The sequence below is a fragment of the Melanotaenia boesemani genome, chromosome 5 (assembly GCF_017639745.1).
Source record: "Melanotaenia boesemani isolate fMelBoe1 chromosome 5, fMelBoe1.pri, whole genome shotgun sequence".
Classification (NCBI taxonomy): Eukaryota; Metazoa; Chordata; class Actinopteri; order Atheriniformes; family Melanotaeniidae; genus Melanotaenia; species Melanotaenia boesemani.
Window position 1 is genome coordinate 6,387,588 of NC_055686.1, and position 13,169 is coordinate 6,400,756.

Sequence of the window (13,169 nt, forward strand, 5' to 3'; positions counted from 1 at the left end):
TCCAGTTTCACTTCCCATCTGGGGGATTTTATTTCTTCATGAACACAGTATATGAAAACAACAACTTCAACTAAATAAACTCCATCACCAGCAATCGGCAGCAGCTTCTCGTCCACCTGCAGGAACAAAGGAAACAGGAAAAGTGTGGTCAGATGGATGAACGGGACAATGACGTTCTCAACTAGGACAAAACTCGCTCAGACATCCAAGGAAGGATTGAACCGTCTTTGGTCGTCAGACCTCTGGTGGAAACTACGAATGGCAGGAAAACGCTTCATCACAGCGACCAATCAGCTGTCAGTCATCCTACAGACAACTTCCTAAACTATCTGCTGCTCGAGGGTTGGACACCAACCTGGAAATAAGCTGCGATATTTCCACTGGAGACCGGACAGGAAGCCCTCCTCACACTTCGTACCTGAAACAGACAGAAGATGTTAACTCAAAGCAGAGACAGAGCAGATGATAATGATCACTGCTGATTCGCTCAGACATCCAAGGAAGGATTGAACCATCTTTGGTCGTCAGACCTCTGGTGGAAACTACGAATGGCAGGAAAACATGTCATCACAGCGACCAATCAGCTGTCAGTCACCCAACAGACACCAAAACTCGTAAAACTTTAAACGTTTAAACCTTAAAACACCAACCTGGAAGTTTGTTTCTTCAAAAGTTTCCATCAGCTGGGTATGAAACATCAACCAGGGACCCTGACCATGAAGAAGACAAGTCTGTTAGTTAAGATGCAAAACGGAGGAGGAGCTGGATCATACTGAATTATTCTGATTCGCTCAGACATCCAAGGAAGGATTGAACCATCTTTGGTCGTCAGACCTCTGGTGGAAACTACGAATGGCAGGAAAACGCTTCATCACAGCGAAGAGCAGAAAAAAAAACAAACATCTACACTATGTACCATCTATAGAAGCTCTGGTCAGCATCACTGGGATTCAGCTGCTTCATCATCGGTCAAAACACCTCAGAGACTTTCAGCCTGAAGAGAGAAACAATAAAAATCAGCCAAAAAAAAAATAAACAAAATAAAACCAGGTTAAAAGCTGCTGCTCTTCGCTCAGACATCCAAGGAAGGATTGGACCATCTTTGGTCGTCAGACCTCTGGTGGAAACTACGAATGGCAGGAAAACATGTCATCACAGCGAAGAGCAGATCTAACCATCGTTATGAGCCCCTGCTGGAGTCCAGGACCATCAGATCTGGTTTTATTTATTGTGTCATAATGTACAGTCAATGTGTGGAAGGTTGAAAATGCCATGTGGAACATATTCAGTAAAAACATGGCAGATATGCGTGGCAAAATCCTGCATCAAGCCGATATGAGCAAGCCGGTGTTTTAACATTTCACCACACCCATCCAGAACGTTCCACGTCTGCTTTCTGAACATTAAAACTACATTTTAAAGCGAGGCTCATAGATCCAGCTCCTTTTCAGACGCCATTAATAACAGTTACTTTTTCTTTAATCTGTTGTTTAATCAAACAAAACTGAATTGTATGAAAACTACATCCAGTATTCTATTCTGAGTAAACGTTGACAATCTATAAATTCAGCCTGCGGTAGGATATTTTCACAAGGGAACACATTTCAGCAGCACACCGGCTGTAAGAAGCGATTCTTTGTTCTTGCAGAGTCCAGATGATCTGCAGGAATTTCACAAACTGATCAAGATTTCAGGACGTGACTGATCCAGTTTATTTCTAAAGCGTCACCTTTTCAAACCAGTTCAGCTTAAAAGCATTTTAATGTCTGTACAAGTTTCTGAATAAAACTGCAATATTAAAATGTTTCCATTTAAATGAACTCAGTGAAGACATTTTATGTTGTTTTTAATGTTGGAAAAGTTTCTAGTTTCCTTTTTACATTTTAAATCATTAGTCTTAAAAAGTACTCAGACAAAAACTAGTACACACAATTAGAATATTTCAGTGTAAAAACATGATTTTTATTGGCTGTTTGGTGTAGTTTGTCTCGTTATCCACCAGATGGCACCCTACTATAAGCCTGATGTAATAGATTCTCTGAAACGGTAAAATATAAATAAAAGAAAACTTCAACTTCGACTTTTTTGTTCAGATTTGTTTCAACCTATTTTCTCTTTTTGGGGGATAACAGCTGATTCTACATTTACTTTCCCATGTAAACTAGATTTGTGACTTAACTTCCAGCTTTACATAAATTCTGATCATGAGTTTATTTTTTAAGCTCAGACTTCACACCAATTTGTTGTAGAAGACAATGTTGGAACAAAATGACACAGATAGTTTACATTAAAAAAAAAAAAAAAAAATTAACCTGACCCAACTCACCTATCCAACAGCAGGTTTCTTCTTCACCTCCACAATCCTCCATAGAGGCCCAGTTTGCCAGCATAGCTACGGTGTCCATGAAGGCCATTTTTTGTGCTGCTGATGGAACCTGTTGGTACATTTACAAGGTTAATAATCTAACAAATACTTAGACATTCAAGGAAAATGTTGGACCATCTCTGGTCTTTAGACTTAAAGTACAAACAAGGTACAAATAAAAAACCGAACCTCATCTTTGGTAGATTTTGAAGTCCTGGGTGGGCGACTGCTGAACAAGCAGGAAAGTTTCTACTCTGAAAATAAAACAGAAATTTAATGCATTCAATCCAAAAGTTAATAAAAAAGGTATGACAAATCTTCAAATTAAAATAAATCAGTCCTGGTCAAACATTTGAACTACAAAACTACTGTATTGTGTAGAGAGTGAGAACAAGTTTAAAATCTAATATGTTTAGATGTCTAACATTTACCAACTATTATCTGGGTTTAGGGAAACTTCAATAAATTGATGGAAACAGAAATTGTAAATTATATTAATTTATTCCCAGCTTGAGCACCAACCAGCTCCAGCGCTTCCACCACGTGTGCAGCTGCTCGTGGCTGACTTTAACATCACATTTTCAGCTGAACGTCTCAAACGCGGCCGATAACCGAGCCGCAACTTTGCTTTAAAGGAAAGTTTAACTTGGAGCAGTTCACGGCGCATTTAGGTTAATTCTGAACAAATAAAACTTCCAATAAAAGTACACAAAAATGTGGCGAAAGCTTACGGTTTTACTTGACTTTAGATATTACTTGTGGTAAACAAACCAGGTAAGATTTATAGATTAGATTAGATAATAAAAACCGCACAACGTGGGTAAAGTTGTTACCAAACTTCGACCCAAACACTGAAACAATCTATCACCATCCGTTAGATTAACTCATCATCTCATGTGGGAAACGCCGGGAAATAAAAGATGAAAACAAATTTACACAGCATGAACTAAAATTTTAAGAGTAAAGCGAAATTTTCAGTCATATTTACCATCATTAGTATGTCAGTCTGCCCTCCTTCCGCACAGCAGAGTAAATGGTCCAAGAATTGGTTCTCTTCCTTTTAAATATGTCATGGCGGCTGATGGAACTGCTGTGTAGCGCTGCAGCGACACCTAGAGGACAGGAGGAGGAACTACAACTAGATAGATAGATAGATAGATAGATAGATAGATAGATAGATAGATAGATAGATAGATAGATAGATAGATAGATAGATAGATAGATAGATAGATAGATAGATAGATAGATAGATAGATAGATAATATAATGAATAGATTGGAATAAATTATATAATAAACTGTAGTGACCCATAAACAGTTTTAACAAAGAGGTGTGTGTCATGATGGACTTGTAACATTTCCTGCACCACAGTGATTCATTGAGATGACAGACATTACATATTCGTGTATTTGTACATTGTTTTGCAAACTCCAATTTGAAAAACTTAGGACACTGTGTAAGATGTAAATAACACAGAATGCAAAGATTTCCAAATCTCATCAACCCATATTTTATCCTAGTAAAAGATTGGCAACATATCAGATTATGAGACATTTTACCATTTTATGGAAAATATGAGCTGGTGGTGAATCTCATGGCAGCAGCACGTCTGTCAAAAGTAGTTCTAGGGTGATGTTCAGCATGGTGTAGCATCCTCTCTTCTTTTAACGACTGTCTATAATCGTCTGGGACGTGAGGAGACCAGTTGCTGGAATTTAAGGAGAGGAATGTTGTCCCGTTGTGGTCTGATGCAGGATTCTAGCTGCTCTACAGTCCTGGAGCTTGGTTGTTGCATTTCTGCTTTCATGATGCTCCAGATGTTTTGTATTGGTGAAAGGTCGGATCCATCTGAGATGCAGGCTTTTCACCTGATAACAAGCTGGATGCTCCCTCTCCTCTTTAGTCTGCAGGACTCAGCATCCATGCTTTCCAGAAAGAACTTTGGATTTTCACCCATCTGACCACAGAACAGTTTTCCATTTACAGACTATTTTAAATGAGCTTTGGTCCTGCGGAGACGGTGCTGTTTCTGGATCCTGTTCACATCTGGCTTCTTCTTTGCATGATGGAGCTTTAACCTGCATTTGTGGATTTCAGGGTGAACTGTGTTCACAGACAGTGATTTCTGGAAGTCTTCATGAGTCCATGCAGAGGTTACAGTAGAGAATCATGTCTGCTTTTAATGCAGAAGATCACCAGCATCCAGCCTTGTCCCATGCACACAGAGATTCCTCCAGATTCTTGGAAATGTTTGATGACTGTAGATAGTGGGATCTTAAAAGGCTTCAAAATGTTATGATATGGAACCTTTTTCTGAAACTGTTCCACAATTTTTAGACCCAGTTTATGTCAGATTGGTGAATCCCCATCTGGGGTTATAAAAAATGCATATTTTATCATTCTATTATTTCAACTTCATCTTTATGTTACTTCATTTCATCAACTCTTCAAGTCAACAGTTTGATGAGAGCAAGCGACTGATATAAATGCACTGAAGGGGAGAGAGAGTATGTGTGTGTCAAATTCCCACACCACCTGACAACTGACCGATACATCAGCCAATCATCTTTCTCTTTTTCTCTCTATCTTCCTCCTGATTGGTTGCATCAGGATTTGCTGTGTGATTCTCCTCCCCCTCCTTCTCTGTCCCTCCTCCTCATGGTGTTGCTGCTGCTGCAAGATGCTGGTGTTGCCGTGACGATGATATCCTCCCCCTCCCACACACACACACGCAGACTTACACACACACATATGAGAAGGAGAGGCAGCAAACAGGACGATATGACGCGGTGGCTTCAGGCTGGAAAACAGACGTTATGCTGATGGACTGGAAAAAACATGGTGAGTTCTGGCTTTATTTACTGGGATTAGAGGGCAGTGGGATGGATGGATGGATAGGTGGATGGGTGGGTGGATGGATGGGTGGATGGATGGGTGGATGAGTGATGGACAGATGGAGGAATGTTTGATGATGACAGCAGCAGCTGTAGCATGCTGTTTTCCTGGGAGAGAGGGATAAGGGAGTGGAGGGATTGAGGCTGGCTGGAGGAAATGAAGATGGAGAGATTGAATGAATGAACACAGCTTGAACTGATCTACCTCAGCTTTAGAGCAAAAACAAGTCGTCATGTGTGTGTGTGGGTGTGTGTGGGTGGGTGTGTTGTCAGGCCTGTATGAACACGTTAGCATCCTGAGGGCTAACAGTAACAGGAGGTACGTCACTTCTGTGAAGAGAAGCTGGGCTGATCACTCTCATCTTCAAAGCTACATACTGTAAACACACAACACACACACACCCACACACTCCCACCCCCCCGAACACACACACACACACAGTTTCCAGTTGGATTACTGGACAGACATGGAGGATCTGTCCTCAGGAGACACTGGGCCAAAGCTGCTGTGTAAGACGATGTTGGAAGTTTAAATATCTCCTCTTGAAGACGGTCAGTTAGCTAAAAAGAGAGAAAAAACATCACCATGAAGACAAAAAGAGACACAAAACAACACAAATATAACACAACTTTAACATATCAATCAAACTTTATTTAATTGCAATACAAAAACAACAAAAACCATCTTAATCCATCAAGACCCCCAGACCACAAACCAACAGGTCACACATACACACATACTTGTCAAATACCCACGTATACACGTAACCACACACACATACATGATGGTCTCTACAAGCGCTGTCCTAACCCTCACCGACCGCACTGGAGAAACTAAAACACTGATGTTAAGCTGACAAAAGTATAAAAAACAAAATAAAATAGATAAATAAATAAAATAAAGGCAAAAATAATATGAAATAAGATAAAATAGAAAACTAGAAAATTATTTACAAGCCTTCAAAAAACAACTACATAAAAATGAAAATGATTATAAATGAAATGTGAATCAACAATTTAAAGGAGCATAAAAGCTAAATAAAAACACTTAAACCAACTAAAATTTAATGAAATGAGAACAAAGTGCACAGGAAAACCACAACTTCTAAAATAGCAAATCCTAATTAATAGATGTTCAAAACATCTAAAATAACCATACAGAGATGCAGGACACAAATTTACATAGTGAAGAGGAAAAAAAACTACTACAGAATAAAACAAGCTACATGAAGGAAAGTCTACTCCAAAATCTAAAAATGAGCATCTGATGATGCAAAACATCTAAAAACTATCTATGAAGTGATGATGGAAGATGCAAAACAAACACATACGGAAACTAAATTATGCAAAATGACTACAAGATCCAGTCAAACGACTACAGAGCACATGCAAAGTGACTAAAGATGCGGAACAAAAAACAAGAAAAACATCATTAGATGCAAAACAAAAGTACATGCAAGCAACATGCTTTAAATAAGCTACATAAAACTAATCCAATATTATCATTATTATTTTTATTACAACACAAATATAAAATGTAAAAGATATAAAAGACATGCAGACAACAGGACTCAGTGATGTTCACCAAAAGCAAGAAAAAAATGACTGAAGACGTCAAACTACAAGAAAAGTAAAACATTTACAAAAACAAGAGAATGCAAAGCAACCACATGGGAAAAATACAAAGCGACAAAGGAAAAAATACATCCAGTACAACATAAACATGTAGAAAATGGTTGTAAAAATGTCTAAAACATATTAAAAAAAATCCTCACAATAAAATCAAATCCTCAAAATGACTGCGTTTAACCCATCCTAGGAGCAGTGGACTGCCAGATTCCAGCATCCAGGAAGCAGTTGGGGGTTGAGGGCCCACTCTACTATAAACCTTTAGATCTTCAGTCTAACACCCTCCCAACTGAGCTACTTCGGCCTACACTGCTGGGTGGAAAAACCATGAAAACATGGATCCATGCTTCTTGGATCAATACTTCAGGCTGCCTTTCTTGGCCTACTTTGGGCCTCTTAGTACCACCATGGCCTGGTTTAACCAGCACAGCCTACCTGAGTATTGTTGCTGACCATGTCCATCCCTTTATGACCACAGTGTAGCATCTTCTGATGCTCCTTCCAGCAGGATAATGCACCATGTCACAAAGCTTAGATCATCTCCACCTGCTTTCTAGAACATGACGATGAGCAATTGTGTGATGCTGTCATGTCAATATGGAGCAAAACCTCTGAGGAATGTTTCCAACACCTTATTGGATCCATGACACCAAAATTTAAGACAGATCTGGAAGAGAAAGTGTCCTACCCGGTACTAGAAAGTAGCTGGTGGGTGTGGGTGCAAAATGGCTGTAGTGGTTTGTTGCTAAACTAAGATGCAGAGCAATTAAATAACTGCAAAATGATGAGAAGAGACAGTAAAAAAAAGAAAAAAGAATCCTTACAACAAGTCATGTAAAAACAAAGTGATGCAGATTTAACATGCTGCAGCTTTTACACTGATTAAAACAGCAGAGGAGTGAGAGAGGGGGGGCGAGAGACCTGCATGACGAACAAGTGATTAAAACGATTAAAAAAGATGTGGTGCACATGAACTTTCCAACGGGAATATAAGAGGAGACGGATCAGATTACCAGTCAGGGTTTTCCTCTGATTCCCTTCAGACTCCTGAGAAACTGGTTTTCATTCTTAACCTCAACCTTCACCAACCAGCACAACCAGAACCATGTAAGTCGTTTTCCAGTTAACCCAGCTGCCCTGCTTTCAATCACCAACATATTGAGCTTTTGTTATTTCATGCAGAGTTAAGTGGATTTTAAGCCGATTTCAGAAATTGAAAACTAATCTGTTAGTGTGGAGCAGGGGAAAGTGCTCCCAGTCCGACTCTTTAATGCAGAACAGCCGCTGAGAATCAGTCATTAATTAGTTTAAAGATGAAAAGTTTCTCCACCATGAGTCGCATCTAATAGCAGATTATTTACATTTATGAGTCATTTAAAGGTATGTATTCTTAAATGTTGACATTTTGCGTTAATACAAATATAAGTTGAGTATTTTTAAAAGTAAAGGAGTAAAAAAGTAAAAATAGGATGGAGTCATGTTTCCTGTTTTTTCCTTTTAGTGAGACGTCCTGATGGTCCAGAACCTTCATTATACAGAGGAATCTCTGACACAGTGAGAAATATCGAAGCTTTTCAAAGAAAATACCTCACCTAAGGAGACCTTTCTTGTTTAGATCCTCCTTTGTTACCTCCAAATTCTGAGCCTAGCATCTGAATGTGGAGCTGAAATGGAGACTCATCAGACCAGCAACGTTTCTCCATTTTCTATTGTCCAGTGTTGGTGAGTCTGTGTCAATTGTACCTTCAGTTTCTTAGCCGACAGAAGGCATCTGGTGTGGTCTTCTGCTGCTGTAGCCCATCTGCTTAAAAGCTGGTTGTGTTGCGTTCAGAGATGCTGTTCTACAGACCATGGTGGGAACCAGTGCTTATTGGACTTCCTGTTGCATTTCTATCATCTCCAACCAGTCTGCCAGGTCTACATGACTAAATGCATGTGATTGGCTAGTTAGATATCTGTTTAAACAAGAAATTAAACATGTGGCAGATCAATCCAAGTACTGATAATATCGATTAACGTTGATAGTGATATCTATTGATACAAGTATGATAACATCGATACTTTAATGTAACTGCCAGAATTTTTATAAATAAAGAGGGAATGTGGCGGAGTTGGTTCACTGATGAAGTGGTGTGTAGGAAACACAGCAGGGTTGACGACTTCCCTCCTGTGTAATTCGGTTTCAGGTTTTATTCCTGAATACAGCGGTGGACTGTATTAAATGGTTTCCCAAGTGTACTGATCATGGTAGCATGATGGTTTCTCCCGCAGTGTTGCCTGAGGACTTGAAGTCCACAACCATCTAATTTGACCTTTGCAAACAGATTTTTTTCTTTTCAAACTTTGCATTTTCTTTGCAACGTTCCGCTCAATTTTAATGATTCTCTGATGTAGTCTCTGTGGTACAGATTGATGGGCCATGACCTGTTTCTTGGAAACATGAAGCATTTGGTGGATGCTTCTTTTATACCCAATCGTGACACCCTCACCTGCCACCAGTTAATCTGCTGGTTGGAGAATTACTTCTAGACTCTGTAAACATTTCTTGCTTTCTCAGTTTTTGACTGTTGTTTCATGAAATTTCTAATTTGTTTACATTTTCCTATCACAGTGGGAAAACTTTCCAGGAAATGGAGTTTGTAGGTCGTGGGTTGGAAAATGAACCTACTGCACGTGCAGAGGTGATCTCTGTGTGTTGACACTTCAGTGCTGACATGGTGTGAAATGCAGCCATCTGATTGTGTTGTTATGGGTCTTATCAGCAGGAGTCAGGCGCTGCGAGACAGAAACACCTCTGTTGTGTGGTTGCCATGTTGTTGTTGAGTGTGGTGATGTTTGGACAAGGCTCAATACAATTTATGTTGTAAAAATAACATACACAATTGTTTTATATATCCCCTTTAGATGTTTATTTCCATGGCAACACACATGGCTACCCTGGCAACAGCAAAGCTACTGCAAGTACTCATACAGGACTTTGCGGAACCTATAAGTACCATGACATCTATGATACAATCAGAGCTCATTTCTTCATGTAACATAACATTTTTCTGTTTGTTTTCATGTTCTGATTGGTTATCAGAGTATCCTGGACCCTGACTAAACATGTTCAGGTTTTTTTTGATGGATCTGGGCCAACTAATCTTTTAAAGAGGTTCAGGGATGCTGGTTATTGACTCGGCCAGTCAACTTGAGTCTGGATATGTGTGTAAACCATGTGAAGGGGGCGGAGCTTACAGCAGATGACCATTCACAGTCATACATTCCTGACAGGCTGAAAACAGTTTTTGCAGCTAACACAGGAAGGAAAGATGTCAGAAAATGCAGAATATGTGAATGCATTAATTAATAAACTGATCAACATTATCAGCTCAATTTACAATCGTGTATTTTCTTGAATAATTGTTGCAGGTGCATTTAGATACAGACAATTCATTGCAGCCAAGCCCATTTATTAAAGGAAAATAAATAATTTAAGTAGTGCGATAAGAAAGCATCACTTACTTACAGCACAGCAGTGTGCAGATTACTGCATGAACCACTCAATGCACCTGAAGCACCACAAAGGAAATAGATTCAAGCTTATTTTTTTGTAAGGTATCATATAACAAGGTGATTTTTTTTTGTCTGTTTGGTGTTAGCTCAACTTCGCACAGGTAAATGTAAAAGAAAAAGTTCGACATTAATAGAATAAAAATAGAATGGAATAAAGATATGAAAATAATAATAAAAATGAAAATCATTAAGCTGGGCTTGACGTGCAGGAACTTGATGGCTGAGGGAACATAAGAGGGAGCATAGCATGGCCAACCAGAGGGCGTGAGGAAGATTACCTCGCCAGTACACGGTCCAGTTAGCTAACGATGGTCCTCACCCTCTGGATGGCTCTGTTCTTACAGAAAGCTCAGGTCTTCCTGCTGGGCTTCACTAAAACAGGAGAAAGTCTGATAATAGACACTAAATGTATGAGGAGGTGAACTCATACATGACCCTGCTTAACAAAGTTTGTGTTCTTTTTATTATTCAAGTGTGAATCATCAGAATCAGAATACTTTATTAATCCTGGAGGAAATTGTGTGTGTGTGTGTGTGTGTGTGAGTCAGAACTGTTCCCAGGTATCTGTACTTTTTGAACCTCTTCATCATCGATTTGGCTGGTTTGACACACGTCTTTGTACTTTTCATTATGCACATTTTTATAAGATTTGATTATTTCATCTTTTCTTTGTTTTAACACACCTTTAGTTGTAGCCTTTTGCAGAAGCCATATCTTATTTTCATTTTCCGTCATCTAGACTCAAAACATTTAACCTCTTTAAACCTGAGGTCCTAACTGGAAAACATTTGGTCAAAGAGAAAAAATATTCTTTCTGAAAGTGGTTGTTTTTTTTAAGGCTAGCCTGAAACTTTTTCCATTTGTGCTCTGTGCCATCTTCATTTATTGTTCACTAGTAACACATATACTGGTATTTACATATCTTAACAAGACTCCCCTTATTATGACACCAAAGGTATTTAAATAGACCTTGTGGTTGCAGACATATTTCATTATGGGTGTGCCATTTTTGAGGAGTGGCCTACAGAATGAAGACAGGGCTAAAAGGGTTAATTAAAAGGATTTAAGTAATTCATTTTAAGATAATTTTATAAAATAAATGCGGGGATGAACATGAACATATGATGCAGTTTGGGGAATTTGATACTAAAACTGTAGGAATAGGGCAGAAAATCTTTTATCATTCAGTAAAATCCTTTGGTTTTTTCATTTTCTATGAGAACTGATTGGCTGGAGGCGAAACTTTCACCGTTTATCTCAGGACCAAACGTGCCATGGAACAGGTTAGGTTTCCATCATCAGTTGCCATGGTGATACAATGCAGTAAAAATAAAATGAACCAACTTTGTGATACGAAGGGGAGTTGAACTCAATAAGTTACTAATCCTGCTGCAGGCTCCTGGTGTGTTCAGGGGTCTGAGCTGGTTGGTAACTCTGCTTGGATGGAAACTTAAAACAAACGTTTTCTCTGACATGTACTAGACTATTAAAATAAATACAAGTATTTCTACAGAATAAAACTTGATTTTAAAAGTTCAGTGTGAGCAGACGTGTGGACATCACACATGGACACACACAAACCCAAACACACTCATTTTACTTTGTAAACACACGTCTGGTGATGCATTTAAAACATTGATGAATTTCTTCTTTGTGAAACCAAAAGCAAGAAGGGCTTTGATTGTCTCTGGCTCTGGGATAGTCACAGACAGTCACCACACACACACACACACACACACACACACACACACACACACACACACACACACACACACACACACACACACACACACACACAAGCACACACACACACACTCACTCCAAACAGAGACCCATAATCCTTTGCAGCATCGTACAGCAGAGAATCCTTGAATGGAACTGTGTGTGGGTGTGTGTGTGATAAGCTGGTGTGGCTGCTTTCATGTCAGCGGAGGCTACGTCCTCTGAGCACAGCGTTGGGGGGAGGAGGTGCTGAAACAGGATTACGTTGGAAATCACAGGGAACTCGGATCCATAATCCCTCCTCTCTATAAATTATTCACAAGAATATTCAGTTCATGTTTTACACACACGCGGGAGGATAAAATATGTTGGACGGCAGAGAGATAAAGACAAGAACAAACAGAGAGAAGGATGTAGGGGAATATTTATCTATATTTTAAAAGCAATTTTAAAGCAACTTTTTCCATTTATTTCTCTTCTTAAAATTGAATAAGAAATATTTAAGATAATTGAAATATAACAAAACTAAAATGAAAAAAACTAATTTAAAAATGAGAAATCCTCTTAGAATAAACCACCTGGTATCAGAAAAAGCAGCCGTGTCTGTTGAGTCACTGCTGAAGCTCTTTGTGTTGTTTCATATCTACTCTGAGAGGATGACATCGAAGCCATTAACCCTTAAAACTCTGCTAGATGCCCGGGACTCCGATCGCTATCATATATCATCAGTGTCTGAGGAGCCGTAGTGTAACTCTGTGGGGTAAATTGTGATGGATAGCTTATCCTTCAGGTGACCTATGGAAGTGATCTATAGGTATTTATATCCCATCCAGGAAGTTTACAATTTAGCCACAAAATGTAATGTTTATTCAGAGACTCTAAATCCTCAATGATCCATGATAACAGCATTATTTATCACATTTTCATCATAAAAAGATCACTGTCACTATTATGTTGCTAAGAGACCTCTATTTAGACCCAAAAAGCCACTTCCTGTCTAACTT

The 13,169-nt window shown here is 39.0% G+C and overlaps 1 protein-coding gene, 1 long non-coding RNA gene and 4 other non-coding genes across 9 annotated transcripts in view; 1 reads left to right on the forward strand and 5 right to left on the reverse strand.

The window, feature by feature from the left end:
* LOC121640371 lies at nucleotides 1–8,803 on the reverse strand. Of its 3 annotated transcripts, XR_006010443.1 has the most exons (8): nucleotides 8,793–8,803; nucleotides 3,354–3,371; nucleotides 2,555–2,619; nucleotides 2,327–2,435; nucleotides 917–994; nucleotides 651–710; nucleotides 356–418; nucleotides 1–116 (listed from the first exon to the last, which is right to left on the reverse strand). It is a non-coding gene; the product is annotated as an uncharacterized LOC121640371 (long non-coding RNA). The 3 variants fall into 3 exon arrangements; XR_006010442.1 differs by lacking the exon at nucleotides 8,793–8,803 and having other exon boundaries at nucleotides 2,313–2,435; nucleotides 3,354–3,422; XR_006010441.1 differs by lacking the exon at nucleotides 8,793–8,803 and having other exon boundaries at nucleotides 3,354–3,418.
* On the reverse strand, nucleotides 194–286 carry LOC121640865. The gene has a single exon (XR_006010596.1). It is a non-coding gene; the product is annotated as a small nucleolar RNA SNORD14 (small nucleolar RNA).
* On the reverse strand, nucleotides 484–576 carry LOC121640863. The gene has a single exon (XR_006010595.1). It is a non-coding gene; the product is annotated as a small nucleolar RNA SNORD14 (small nucleolar RNA).
* LOC121640866 lies at nucleotides 788–880 on the reverse strand. Its single transcript, XR_006010597.1, has one exon. It is a non-coding gene; the product is annotated as a small nucleolar RNA SNORD14 (small nucleolar RNA).
* Nucleotides 1,069–1,161, reverse strand: LOC121640867. The gene has a single exon (XR_006010598.1). It is a non-coding gene; the product is annotated as a small nucleolar RNA SNORD14 (small nucleolar RNA).
* The window catches only part of LOC121640370 (tripartite motif-containing protein 2-like), a 24,378-nt gene continuing 16,238 nt past the window's right edge, over nucleotides 5,030–13,169 (forward strand). For both annotated transcript variants that reach the window (XM_041986086.1, XM_041986087.1), the window contains exon 1: nucleotides 5,030–5,206. The gene's annotated coding sequence lies outside the window, so the exon portion shown is untranslated. The remainder of the gene's footprint in view (nucleotides 5,207–13,169) is intronic.